The following is a 14,825-nucleotide window of genomic DNA, read 5'->3' as shown; positions in this document are numbered from 1 at the left end:
ATCAGGGCCACGGAGGGCGCGCCAGGCAGCCCCTCCTCACAGCCCCGCCGCTGCTGCTGCAGCTGCTGGGCCGTGTTGCATTTTCCTCGCCTCTCTGCCCTCCTCCTCCGGGCAAGCGGCATAGTTTGGGCGGCAGCGCCAGCGGCAACTCGCCTCAGATCACCTGACACAGACCCGCCTCCGCCTCCGTGGCTACCTTATCGTAAATACCCCAGCCCAGGCAGCAGCAAGAAGAAGCTGGCAGCGGTGGCAGGTTAGGGGTTAGGGGGCGCAAATTACTTGCCTTGCCCCGGGTTAGGGGGCGCAAATTACTTGCCTTGCCCCGGGTGCTGACAACCCACGCTACGCCGCTGCTGGGTAGCCAATGCAGTGCCGTATAGATCTTTTGTAGGGCTGCCATACATCTGGATTTCCCCTGGAATTTCAAAGGCGCAATTGACATCTGGGGGGAATTTCCAAAAGGCGGCGCTTTGTCCTGGATCTTAGGCAAGTCAATCGAAAAATCATGTTTATTTGGCAATTTTGTAAAAAAAAATCTCAGCAACTTAGGGGTTTTCCTTAAAAAAGCTCCACAACTCTTTCAGGGTGTCCTGGTTTTTTACTTTTTGAAATATGGCAACCCTATCTTTTGGACTACAATTTCCATCATCCTGACCACTGACCATGTTTGCTAGGGCTGATAGGATTTGTAGTCCAGAATATATGGAGAGCACCACTTTGGCTTGCCTTGCATGTGCTACACCTGCACATTCTCATGTAGGAAAAAGCATATAAACAATCAGCTATGATGACTGCGCTTGCATCTGTTTTGCTGCAGCTCTCCAGCAGAAAGGGCTTTACCCAGGTTTTACACAACTGAATTTGAAGGAAGGGCTGAGAACTGGAATATGTGCAAGCCTATGCTGGAGCGGCCCCAGCACACAGAAGTCAGTAGTACTTTACCTTGCCTAACCCTGGGAAGGATTAGAAAGCAAACCTGCTAGACTCCAACAAATTGGCAATCCATGTAGCAGCCCCAGATTTAGGGCTGTCTGGGCAGCTCCACCACACAGGGCACTGAGCCAAGGGGGCACATAATAATAATAATAATAATAATAATAATAATAATAATAGAAGAAGAAGAAGATTTTTACAGCTATCTGCTGAGAAGATCCATAAAAAGCAACTGTACCAACATGAATTATTGTGAAAAAAAGAAATATTTAAGGCGGAAGCACCCAATTTTGTCCTCACTCAGGGTGCCATCTTACCAAAAGTCTGCCCCTGAATGTTGCTAATCAAATGTGAGTAAAGAAGAGTTCAACAACAGTGTCAGGGTGTTGTGACATCATCAGAGCCTGAAGCTGTAAAAGCCTGTTGAGTCGCTAAACATCCTGTTTATGCTTTTTATTTCTCGTACTTCTAGTATTGTATGGCAAGCTGCCATTCTGGCAAATGGGGCAATTACGGAGAAAAGAGCCAGCATTAAGATGGAGAGAGGAAATACATATACCTCCTATAGGCATCTTTTGCCTCCTATTAGGGTGCCCTCTAAATAACCAGTCTATGGCCTTCTTAAAATGTGCGCCTATCCAAATCACGAGTGTTTAACATAGTAGAAAAAGGAAGTGACAAATGATGAACAGCTGGTGCAGTTAGTTCATTAAGAATACAATCCTATGCATCTCTACTCAGAAGTAAATCCGATTAAGAGTGCAGCTCCATTAAGGGTATGCAAACTCCCATCCATTCAGTTCATGGAATGCCGTGAGGCTGGGTCTTCATCCCCTCAATTGCCAGAGCCAATAGGATAACCCTTTTCTGAAACATACAGGTGACTCCCCACTTACCGGGCTATGTTCCAGTGCCCTGCATGCATAAATGAAAATCGCGTAAGTGAGGAGCACCCTCTAAAAACAACCTTTAAATGCCCTCTCTGCCACTCCCTCTCCAACCCAGATCAAAACTACTGTACAAAGAATATCCACAACTGGAATTGAAACAATGGGGCAAGCTGGAGGACATGTGGAAAAGCAGCTGCTTCTGCTACGCTACTAAGCACAGTAGCTGTTAGGTGGGGAGGCTGAGCAGCCTAAACAAAGCCCCGCTGTGCCTCCAGTCTCTTATCTGCCCTCACTGAAGTCTTTGCCAGGCTCTGAGGAGGGTCTTTAGCTCTCTCCCTTCATTTCCTGGTATGAATCAAATTATTAAATTATTTTCCAGTGCCGCACATATACAAGTTGATTGTGCACAAGTAGAGTGTCATGGGCTTTGAATGCACTCGAACTCAGGACAAAAGGGAGAAACAAGCTAAAAGGAAGGCACACTTGGCAAACCCTCGTTGTGATCAACTCCTGCCCGGAAACCTATGTCCTCACTGTGGAAGGATGTGTGGATCCAGAATTGGCCTCCACAGTCACTTACGGACTCACTGTTAAGACCATGGAAGACAGTCTTACTCGTCTACGAGTGATTGCCAAAGAAGAAGAGAAACCTGTACTCAAAACCCTCTTCAGTGATTAAAGTCATCGTACAATCAGATGCTTACAAAATCGATGAGGGCACCTTTAAATCAGGAAGAGATAGTAAGCTGTCATCCTTATTTATATTCATGTATGTCGCCTGCCAACCTAGCAGTTCAAAAGCACCCCCGGGTGCAAGTAGATAAATAGGGACCGCTTTCTAGCGGGAAGGTAAATGGCGTTTCCGTGTGCGGCTCTGGCTCGCTAGAGCAGCGATGTCACGCTGGCCACGTGACCCAGAAGTGTCTCCGGACAGCGCTGGCCCCCGGCCTCTTGAGTGAGATGGGCGCACAACCCCAGAATCTGGCAAGACTGGCCCGTACGGGCAGGGGTATCTTTACCTTTTATGTCTTAACAGTGCTTCTGTTGAGTATCTATTGTACAGTGGTACCTCGGGTTACAGACGCTTCAGGTTACAGATGCTTCAGGTTACAGACTCCACTAACCCAGAAATAGTACCTCGGGTTAAGAACTTTGCTTCAGGATGAGAACAGAAATTCACGCAGCGGCAGCGGGAGAACCCCATTAGCTAAAGTGGTACCTCAGGTTAAGAACAGTTTCAGGTTAAGAACAGACCTCCAGAATGAATTAAGTTCTTAACCTGAGGTACCACTGTAGTATTAATTGTCAGTGTGATGTAGTTGCCACAGTAGGACAAGGGAGACCAAGTATGAAATGACCACACAGCCATGAAGCTTTCATTGGGTAACCAGGTGGGTCAGAGTTACTCTCAGCCTAACCTACCTCACAGAGTTGCTATGAGGGTAAGACAGGAAAGGGAACCACTTGTATCCCCTTGGTTTGTGCAGACTTAGGAGGATATAGCATTGAATATAGCAGTTCTGATACAGCCCAAGAGATTACTGTGCTCAAATACCATTAACTGAGCTTTTGAAAAAGGGAACCTTTTGAGAGCTAATGAGCATCAACAAACATCCATTCTTTCTCTTTAGAAACAGCATTTACAAACATTAGGTTGTGCCCAGAATGTTTGCTTTCTTTCTGGCATGTGACTCCTTTTTTCTGAACTCTTTGTGATCAGTATTTCAGAAACTACTTTCCTGTTTGGTTTGGCAAGGAGATGTAGGCTTTGAAAAGGCATGTCGTAACTATTCAGGTGAAGGGAGGCCCTAATGTCACCCCGAGGTTAGGGAAAGGGACTCTCTTTGCAGGGATGGATGGACTTTGGTAATATGGCGCCCTGAGCAAGCAGAAAATTTGGTGGCCTCCCCTTCAATATTTCTTATTTTCACAATAATTCCTTTCTTATTTTTTATTATTTGTGGCCCCCCCCCCTCAGCTCAGCACCCTGTGCGGATGAACTGCCTGCACCACCCTAAATATGGTGCTGCCCTTTGTTAGATATTGAGATAGAAAGCATGCTTTTTGGTAATTCTATAGGGGAAATGGCAAAAGGGAGAGAAAAATACAATCACTTGTGTGGGGCTGAACTACATGTGATGCATGCACCTGCAAGCGACCCAAGTCAGCATGCATAAATAATAAAATTCACATTGCAACCAAAAAGGATAGCCCCACCTAGTGCTTTTTTTCTGGGGGTACGCAGGGGTATGCATATCCCTGAACATTTTGTGGATCTTTGTACAATTGTCCATTTACTGTGTTTATTTTTCCTGATTTGAACTATATAAAATGGTGATTTTCTTAAGTCAAAATTAAATTACCCCTAAACATATTATTTTTTTGGGGGGGAGCACTGACCCCACCAATTCAAATACAGTAGGATAGAAGGCTATTAATCAGATCAAGGAAGTAGTTATTTACTGCGACAGCATTAAGTGAAATCCAATGCCATTCTTTTTAAAAACAAAATCAAAACTAAAGGATGTTTAAGTGCACACTTTAAAATGTAATGTATGAATTGATTTTGAGAGGAACTTGATAGCAAGCAGGTTGTTTGGCATAGCTGGATTGTTGCAACAGGCTGGAAAACAGGTTGACAGATCTTCCGAATGCAGGGAGAAGCAGTGGAGAGTATGCATAATGCAGATCAGAAGGTATTTCTACAGAGGCAGAGGTGGGACACAAGCAGGGAGTGTTTTAACTCCTGCAGGAGCGACAAATAGGATGGAGTCTGCAAGTAGCCCACTGGCCTTGCGTTATGCAGGCCTATTTCACGTGTTGCAAAATGAACTCTCACTCTTTCTCTCCCTACCCCCCTTTTGTGAGCAATTTTCTCAAGCCAGGCATTTAAATCGGCATTTCCCTGGTGAAGAGGCCTTTCAGCTCACAATTCATTCAGTTTCACTGAATGCAATTTCAACAGGGAACCATGTCCTGCAACTGGCTGCACCTGTCTCAATAGCATTCTGTTATATATATTTGGGGTTTGTGGATTTAGGGTTTGAAACAAGTGTATATTAGACAATGAGAGCTTAATGCAGCTTTCTCCAGCCTGCTGCCCTCCAGGTGTTGTTGGGCAATAACTTCCCTCATCCATGACCAATGGCCATGCTGACTACAGCTGATGGGAGTTATAATCCATGAACATTTGGTGGGAACTAGGATGCGGGTGGCGCTGTGGGTTAAACCACAGAGCCTAGGGCTTGCCGATCAGAAGGTCGGTGGTTCGAATCCCCGTGACGGGGTGAGCTCCCGTTGCTCGGTCCCTGCTCCTGCCCACCTAGCAGTTCAAAAGCACGTCAAAGTGCAAGTAGATAAACAGGTACCGCTCCTGCGGGAAGGTAAACGGCGTTTCCGTGCACTGCTCTGGTTTGCCAGAAGCAGCTTAGCCACATGACCTGGAAGCTGTACGCCGGCTCCCTCAGCCAATAAAGTGAGATGAGCACCGCAACCCCAGAGTCGTCCGCTACTGGACCTAATGGTCAGGAGTCCTTTTACCTTTAGGCTTGGGAAATGTGGCATCAGAAATTATTATGGCCAGCTTTTGAAAGCCACAGCCATATTAGTCAAAACTCATAGAGAACTTTTCTTGCACTGCACCCTTCGAGTGTGTTTATGCTTTTCCCCAGATGACTATAACCTGTCTGAGGCTCCTGCTGCAGAAAACTAAGGATCACTTATCCCATTTTGGTTAGATGTATAGCCTTCTCCTATGCATCCACCTCAGGAAAAACACATTTTATAAGTGAAGGGACTCTGCACAGTGCTTGATTTGCCAGTCCTTGTGACAATCATAAGTCACTCCTGTTGCTAGAGCCGTTGTTCAAGGTTTTCTTTTTCCAATAATAAAAAAGGAACCTATCCATTTTGGTTTGGTTTCTTTTAACACCCTGAATGAATCTCTAATTGGATAAACCCACAAGGCATGCAGAATGGAAAGTCATAGTCTCCCTGAAGCATGAGGGAGCACCAAAGAAGTCAGCGTTGGATCTGCAGGCAAGCACATTTATCACTTTTGGAATAAAGGAGAGACAAGCTAACCAGTGGCAGAAATACACACCAACCCAGTGGAAGCTGGCCCATAAGGGCAGGGTGGGGGCTCTGCTCTCACCAACCTCAGGCTGCCCTCAGACAGCCTCCACCTGCCTGCTTTCTTCTTACTCCCAGTCTGGAGGGTGATGTTGATTGTCTGCTTCCTCTGTCTATGTTAGGGCTGCCATATGTCTGAGTTTTCTTGGACATGCCTGGGAATCAGACTGTCAAAATTGCAACTAGGGCGATTTTTTAAAAAAGAAAAATGCTTTTAAAAAGCAAAAAAAAAACCCAAAACCCAAAAACTTCACCCCACCCCCCACAACAAAGGTCAACAACTTTCTCCGGATTTTCACTTTGGAGAGTATGACATCCCTATGTTGCCCTTGTACAATCCAGCAGGGAAGAGGACGGGGACAGAACTATAAACAGGTGGCCTTGCCTCTCATTGGCTCTAACCCCACCTACTGTTGGTCTCTATGCCTCTCGCCCTCCCATTCCCAATATGCACCAGCCGCCACTGCACTAACCTGTTTGTAGGGATGTTTGTAGGCCGCACCCCAAATTTTCCTATAACTTGAGCCTTTATTCTCAAATAATTTACCTCAAAGCAACTTGATTTCCCTCAGTAGATTATTTCATGTTTGGGGGGGGAGGGGCTTTGAGCAGCAGTACTTTTGATTCCTTACTGATTTCCAATGTAATTTTTATGATGTTCTTGTTAATACTTCATCATATTTTTATGTAATTGTTAATTCATGGTGAGAAGCACTTTAGTTTTTTGTCAGTGAGTACTGGGGAGGACTTTGCAAGTTGCAGTAGGAGTCCGTGCTGTGACTGAGGGACTTAACAAGGAAGAGAGTCTGGTAAAGATAATGGTGTAGGATGCACCATTAGGCCCTGGCTGTAGATCCACCTTTAGTGGATCGAACAGATGGGGATGGAACTAGCTGGCAACAAAAAGACTGCTGCTGTTAATGGAACACAGTGGCTAAGGGCCAAAATTTGTTAGCTAAACATCTGTGTTTTGAAGTGCAGCAATTTAAATTGCGTTACCCAAACTGTTAGCCCTGGCTGCTCAATCTGGATTGGGAACCTGGGGTGGGGGACTGGGGAAGCTGTATCCCTTTAACCCCTGCTGTGGTCCTGATCCAGATCAGTACCTCCTCCACCATGCCTTCAATTTGCACTGAGGGGTAATAGAAGTCCCATTCATTTCAACTGAATCTGGGGCTAGGGGGCAGCTTTCAATAATAATAATAATAATAATAATAATAATAATAATAATAATAATAATAATTTATTATTTATACCCTGCCCATCTGGCTGGGCTTCCCCAGCCACTCTGGGCAGCTTCCAAAAACATATATTAAAATACTGTAATACATTCTATCTTTGTTCTCCTGCAATTCCCAGCCACATTGACACACACCAGATAGAATATGGTTCTAACAGAAGGGAGGCAAGATTGAGCAGGTCTGGCAACGATGGAGGGCTACAGTCCTAAGTGCTGTTACTAAAGGCTCACCCATGATGCTGTTTAGTGTGAATTGTAAGCTTCCTGTGCCTCCATTAATTCTCCGTTGTCCATATGATGGTCGCCTCTAAATCACTGCCTTCCCATACTTCCTTCTCCCTCAGTCCAGATTTTCTCATACCAGGGATACTCCAAAAAAAGGAAGAGTATGAGAAAATCTGGATAGAGGGAGTGGGAAGTATGATTTAGAGGATAATGTCAAACAACGGGGGATTAGTGGGGGAACATGAAGCTTACGATCCACATTAAACAATGGTGTGGATGAGACCCAAGTCCCAAGGAGACTCTCTGTGATTTACATATATGTTGAAGATCGGGCTGTAGATCTCAAAATGTGTGCCCTCAATATTCAATGGCTTCACCATTTCAAGCCTTTCCATGGGGGGCAAGAAGGGGGGCAGCTGCTCCCCTAAATCAGGAAAAATCAGTACAAATCAATACCAATATGAGGTTCTGCTTTCCCTAACAAAAGCCTGTCCCCCCAAGAAAAAATCCTGGCTATGCCCAGACAGCCTTTCCATTCTGTTCCTTTTTTGAAGAAGCTTATGCATTCATCAGTATAGCACTGCACATCTTCCTGAAGGGGAGGGGCAGGGATGGAGAGAAACACAGCCTACTCGTTTTCACATCTACCTTTTGAAAGACAAATGAAATGGAGAAGTTTGCAAAGGGAGGCATTCCCACCAGCAGCTCTATTTCATCCCACAGCACCGTGACTGAGGGCTTGGTGTGGATATTGCAAAGGAATGCATGGAGTTGAGTGGATAAGCTTTAATCCATTTATGGTTTTGGTACATTAGGAATGGTGGGCATTAGCACCTAGAAAGGGCAGAATACTTCTCTCAGATTTCCGTGTAAATAGACTCTGGGGAAGGTGAATGACAGAGTGGACTATCCTGTTTTTTGGGTTTTTTTGTAAGGATGAACGGATTAGTTTTAACCCAGAGAAAGGCAATCCTTCCTTGCAGTACTATAAGCCTTTAAGAACAAAATGACTATTTGAAAAAAATTATCTAAGAACAAACAAGTATTACCACACAGGTATTTACATGTTGTTCTGGCGTCAGTGTACAGACCACATTAAATCCAGTTCTTTGAGTATCCACCCACTGGAGATATATTACCAAGGTCATAAATTTCCCATCTAGCTTTCTATCTTCTCTTGCATCAGAGTACCCTGATTCAAATACACAATTAAATTGGGTTAAATAATGCTTATGTATAGTAGCAATTATATATAGGCATGCATCTAATACTCAAAACTATATAATTATTTAAAAAAGAAATAGAAATAATAAATGGTCAGGTCTCTCATTTTTGTTTCCTTCTCCTCCTGTTATATCACTCTTCAGAAAATGCCCCAATATTCTTCATTTGTTTCCCTTCCCCCTCCCTTTTTCGCAAATAATTTTAATGTCTCACTCAAAAAAAAGCACCCAAAGGTATATGATGATGGGAACTGGTCCAGGAGTGAAGATGCAGTTAAGCAACCTCATGGGTTATTGTGACAAACATTTCCCCAGCAATACAGGAATTGACTTTGATATGCAAAACAGGTTTTTATTTAATCAGATCCACACTGCGTAACTTACCATAACTTTAATGTAGTCCTCTATAAGCAACAGTGAACTCTTCTGTTAAACTATAATTTACAGTGCATAAAAGGGGTATTTAAAAGCACACACAGAACCCTATACAGATGGAGTACTGAAATATTTTATTCATTACCTTTTGCTCTATCATCTATATCAGGGGTCAGCAACCTTTTTCAGCTGTGGACCGGTCCACCGTCCCTCAGACCATGTGGTGGGCTGGACCATATTGGGGGGGGGGGATGAACGAATTCCTATGCCCCACAAATAACCCAGAGATGCATTTTAAATAAAAGGACACATTCTACTCATGTAAAAACACGCTGATTCCTGGACTGTCCGTGGGCCGGTTTGAGAAGGCGATTGGGCTGTATCTGGCTCCCGGGCCTTAGTTTGCCTACCCCTGATCTACATTAATAAGTAGAAAGGTTTTTTCCCCCTCTGAAATGTTTTCCTGGTCAATCAACAGCAACATACCGGTAGTTCCTTTTCAATTTAAAGAGCAAGTCAGTGAACCCCCAAAAAGAGAAAGCGTATTGATACCAATGCAAAAACATGGTTACGTGAATACACAAAAGTGCATAAATTATATATATCTGTTTGGGTTATATATAGGTATAAATCTAGTATCAGACTGCAGCAGCTTATAGGTAAGATAACGTAAGTTAGTGGCATCGCTAGATATGACACAGCTCATTAAAACATGATGTTGTAGTAGCTGGTGTGCAAGAGCTATGATGACCCTATGTGGAATCAATGCACTTCAGTGGCTGGAGTGTTAAGAACATAAAGTTACCTGTACAGATCCCTGCCTTTAAATACACACATACACACACACACACACACACACACACACACACACACACACACACACCACCCAACCACCCTTAATTTTCTTGCCAATGAATGGGGACAGGATATGCTTCCCTTCAGTTTTGCAACCCCAGGGCACTCTGTTGGAGCAGAGTGTTCTTTCTGGCAGGCAGAGAGGAGGGATGCAATCCGAACATTTAGCATTAATAGTTGGATATTGCAACCCCTGGTGTCTGGTTATATTATTGGGGGAGCAATAAAGTATTATGTAAGTTGGAAATTATGACACTAGTCCCTGCTGAGTATGTGTAGCAATGAGGAAGGGGCTATGGGCAGGGTCTCAAAGAGAGGGACTATTACAAAGATCTGGCTAAAGTTGCACAAAAGCCTCTCTTTCACAATGACAGACATAGACTAGATTTTAAAATCTAGTCGCTATACATAGATGCCACTGGATAAAAATGCTCTCCCGAGACACAAAATGTGAGGCAGAGGGGAGAGGTATGAATTATGCCACTGAGTAACAGGCTGGTTTAAAGGTTTGAAAACAGAATAACAAAATGATACTTCAAGCATTTCCGCCCCAATACTGTTTCAATACTGAAAGAATACCTTTCAATACTGAAAGAATGCCTTTTGGGCATTCAAACTTTTGCTCATGATAGAGAGATTTGAGTCTGTCTCCTAGTCCTCTCCCTTCTCCAGTTCCTCTGAGAGGAACACAGGCAGCTGCATTAGTTAAGACCATTGGTCCATCTAGTGGAGTATTCAGATGGGACATTCCCTGCCCTACCTGGAGATACATCTTGGCACCTTGTGCAAGTCCCATTCTCACAGGTATTTACCATAAGGAGGGGGGAGGGATGCAAACTTTGGCAAGCTCTTATGAGTTACCTCTGTGGGCAACTAATCATGTTTGTTGTTTAGTCGTTTAGTCGTGTCCAACTCTTTGTGACCCCATGGACCAGAGCACGCCAGGCACTCCTGTCTTCCACTGCCTGCTGCAGTTTGGTCAAACTCATGCTGGTAGCTTCGAGAACACTGTCCAACCATCTTGTCCACTGTCGTCCCCTTCTCCTTGTGCCCTCCATCTTTCCCAACATCAGGGTCTTTCCCAGGGAGTCTTCTCTTCTCATGAGGTGGCCAAAGTATTGGAGTCTCAGCTTCAGGATCTGTCCTTCCAGTGAGCACTCAGGGCTAATTTCCTTAAGAATGGATAGGTTTACTGAGAAGTAATTCAGTGGCAAATGTGCAGTCAAAGAACACTCTCTTTCCTCCCATATAAAAAGGGTGGTAGGTTTGTTTCATTTATTTGGGGGGTAAGCACTGAAGTGATGCCTGCTTCCTAGGATTTGTTCTCCCAGGCCACAGATCCCATGGAACTCATGGAGACATGCTTCTGAGTATACCCGTGTAGAACTGCCCTGTTAAGCCGGGTGCTTGAAGGTGTGAGGGGTGTGCGCACGTTTTTGTTTTTGTTTGTTTGGGCTTGCTCTTGCTTCTTAAAGGGCTTAATTTTGATGGGTGCTTGGTTCTTCCAGAGAACCTGTTTTCTCCCCTGAGCAGGTCTCATTCCGCAGAACATGTGATGCAATAAATCAGTTTCCAGAGGGGCAGTTGCGCTGAACTAATCCCTTCCTTACAACAACAAGCGAGGGGGCGCGCAGCGGAGTCTTACGCCGCCTTTTAATTATTAGCCGCTTTATGGCGGCATCAGCTTTCGCGGACCAGACCCTGCGCATCCACAGCTAGGTGGCGCGAGCTGCGGTAGGTGGCGGACAGGCGAGCGCACGCCGTGGGTCCCTTGAGAATGCGCAGAGCGCAGCCCTTCCGCCCGCGCGCAGTCCCTCCCTCCTCCGCAACTCCGAATTCCAGGCCAACCCCGAAACACTGGCTGTGCCCCGTGGCGCCCTGTGACTGACTGCGCCCGGCCTTCCTCCTCGTCCTCGTCCTCCCAAATTCCGATTGGCTGTGGGCGCAAAGGCGAGGACGCCGTCTGGTTGGCTGGCCAGCCTCCTGAGGGTCCTAGTGCCCCAGCTCTCGTTGCGCTTGCAGGAAAGGCGGGCCCGACGCGACGTAGCCACACGCTCTGCTGCCGCTGCCGCCACAGCTCCGGCCGGGGGTGTTTTGTTTTGTTTCCTTTTTTTCTTTTTTGGGGCCGCTTAAATAGGACGGGCCGGGCGCTCCAGCTGCAGAGCGCCTCGTCGTTGTAGCCGCCGCCGCCGCCGCCACTTGGCCAGGGGCGAGACGAAAGCAGGTGGGTGAGTCAGCCCGCCAAGACCGGCGCCTGTCATCCCGCAAGGAGAGGGTTGAGCTCGGCGCGCGGCGGGAGAAGCTTCCGCGGCCCGCGGGGACTTTCCCGCTTCTTCCCCCGCCTAGAGCCGCTTTCCTCCAGGCGGACCTTTCCTTCCCAGCCGCCGCCGCCGCCGCCTCTGTGGCTGCTGCCGGGAAAGGGGGCGGGGAAGAGGGGGTCGCCCTGGCTCGAGAGCCGCACGTCAGGAAGCTGAAGCTTTCAGCAAGGGGCCTCCCCGCCATACATAGGCCGACTGGAGAGGCGCCGCCGCCGCCACGGTTTGCGGGGACCAGGCGAGCCTTGCCATCGAGCCGAGGTCGGTCGCAGCATCTTCGGGGGGAGGGGAGGCGTTGGCGGGAGGCGGTTGGGGGGAGATGATGTTCCAGGTTGTCTAGGGCTCTGGAGATGGCTGGCACTGGGCTCCTCCGCATGCGCCCCCGGCGAGTCTGAAGGCGCAGATGGACGCAGGTTTTCTCATTATGGTGACGGGGAAGTGGTTTGTCTTTTGGACAAGCGTTTGCTGCATTCCGAGGCACTGAATGTCAGGGCAGGGAAAGGGGAGACTAATCCATCCCCCCCCCCCCCGGACTTGGAATGTGTGTCATTATTATTATTATTATTTGCCACCACGCTAAAACTACGAGAGCTTTTGCACATGGGCCTGTAAAAAGGTGCAGCTAGTCAGGTCAACAGTGCTGCCCACTTTACCACTAACTTGCTCCCCTTGGGCTGGCTTCTTATCACATGATGGAACTTTCCTGGCTTGCTCAAGCACCATCAGGGTTTGGTAGAACAGCTCAGTGTAACGATATTGTTATTTGGAGGTGGGATCTGCCTTGCAGCAGTCCTTGGACAGCTGCCCAACCAGTTGGGATAGGCATGAAATGCTTTTAGGTAAAAGTGTCTAATGGTAGCAGGTACTATTGCTGCAGAAATAGTAATTTATTATGGACTGGGCCATTCTGTTCCCATTTAGGATTGCCATATTTCAAAAAGTAAAAACCAGGACACGCGGAAAGTTGTCAAGTTTTTTTGTTTTTTGTTTAGGAAGCCACTGAAATGCTGTGACAAATAGGTGCAGAATATTCAACAGGTTTAGCAATAGAAGTAGGAATCTTCTTCCTTGAGGATAAAAGGCTGTGGCTTCATTTCAATATTTGAACAATGGTGATCAGGCTAACCAGAGCTCATTTGGAAGCATATTCATGGTGTTTTACTGTTGGATATGTGTCAGCTTTGGTTGATGGTCAGATAGATTATTGCTGTGGTGGTTTAATGTCCTCTATTTTGGGTGCTTGGATAGCTTCTCACAGGTTTGTAGAAAGCAGAAGAGGGGACACTTTGGCGGGTAGAAGAGGGGAAAAGGAGGGAGTATGATAAAGGAATAGGCAGACGTAACCCCTATAGTATCACAAATTTGCCTAAGAGTAAAAGATGGAGTAGATACCTTCTGAGTGGATGTTTGCTTGAGTCGTATTGCTTAGTGCAAAGTGGCTCCAAAAGCAGCTTAATGAGACTCTTGCTGGGGGTTTTTTCTAGGAAGCTCTTAACTACACACTAAAAAGGTAGTGATAATCCAAAATATACTATACTTTTAGTAAGGTAAAATTAGTCTTTGATCTCTTAGTGGAATGCTTTTCGAACTAACATTTACTATCATTACTAAGAGTCGTGTTGTGCTAGAGGGACTTATGCCCTTGGGTTCCTCGCTTTTAAATGCTCTTATGGTGCCAGAAGTTCTGGTACTGTTTCTACTTCTTTGCTTGCCATAGGACAAGAGTGGTGGCCTTCCAGATGTTGTTGGGCTTCAACTCCTATCAGCCTCAGCCAGCAAGGCAAACAGCCAGGGATGATGGGTGTTGTGATACACTTTCAGTTGAAAGGGTAGCCAGCTTAGCCATCACTTACAGCAGAAATAAAACTTTAGAGGCTAACAAATATGTGGTTCCACAAATTTTCATCAGTCACCAAGAATGAAGGACTGTAGTCCCAGAAGGCTCATTCCCTAATAAATTGGTCTTTAACAGTGGCAGAACGTATGCCAGTGTTGCCCGGGGTGGGCGTATGGGACGTGCCCCTGAGGGGGGCGCGTGCCACAGTTCAGAGTTAGGAGAGGGGTGGGGAAGCTGCTGCCCACTCTCTTCTTTCTCTCCACTGTCAGGTCAGGCCTGACCCGGGGCCGGAGTTGTGCCAGGCCCAAGCGCTGCAGCCTCGGTGCAGCTCCTTCTGGCCAGGATCCGATTAAGGAGCCTACTCTGGGGGTGCCTGTTTGCGTTTGGGGCCACAGCACACACACACCCTCCCACGCTTCACCTCTGATCCTTAATGTTTGTTTTTGGTTGTTCTGATAAAATCATACTGTGGTCTACTTTACAGGATTGCTGTGAGGATAAAGCAACTATCAAACACTTTGCCAAACTTAAAATGCTATTAAAACAAGTAGAATGGTGCAGAGAATGGTCCAGATGAGAACTCAGTGTGCAGAGCCTATATGTAGTATACTTAGGGTCATGGATAGCACCCTGCCCGTACCCTCCACCCAGGCAAACCAGTCCTAGCAGATAGCCACATACTGCATTTGCTGAGGACCCACATGTAAAGTCTGGTTTTTGTAGGTCTGAATATCCTGATTGTGTTCCCAATGCTTTTTTCTTTGATTTTCAGATAGACTTTTTCCAAGATTCCAAACTTGG

General features: G+C 46.3%; 1 protein-coding gene across 6 annotated transcripts in view; it reads left to right on the top strand.

The window, feature by feature from the left end:
- The window catches only part of ACSL1 (acyl-CoA synthetase long chain family member 1), a 148,257-nt gene that overhangs the window by 93,614 nt on the left and 39,818 nt on the right, over positions 1-14,825 (top strand). The window contains exon 1 of one of the 6 annotated variants that reach the window (XM_077934271.1): positions 11,741-12,096. The exons of 2 other annotated variants lie outside the window; for them this stretch is intronic. The gene's annotated coding sequence lies outside the window, so the exon portion shown is untranslated. Of the gene's footprint in view, positions 1-11,740; positions 12,101-12,289; positions 12,449-14,825 lie in introns of those variants that run through there. 3 more of the 6 variants (XM_028745023.2, XM_028745021.2, XM_028745022.2) reach the window with 3 other exon arrangements.

This window comes from Podarcis muralis, chromosome 9 (assembly GCF_964188315.1).
Source record: "Podarcis muralis chromosome 9, rPodMur119.hap1.1, whole genome shotgun sequence".
Taxonomy (NCBI): Eukaryota; Metazoa; Chordata; class Lepidosauria; order Squamata; family Lacertidae; genus Podarcis; species Podarcis muralis.
Note: the sequence above shows the minus strand (reverse complement) of the source record. Positions and strands in the feature narration are given on the sequence as shown.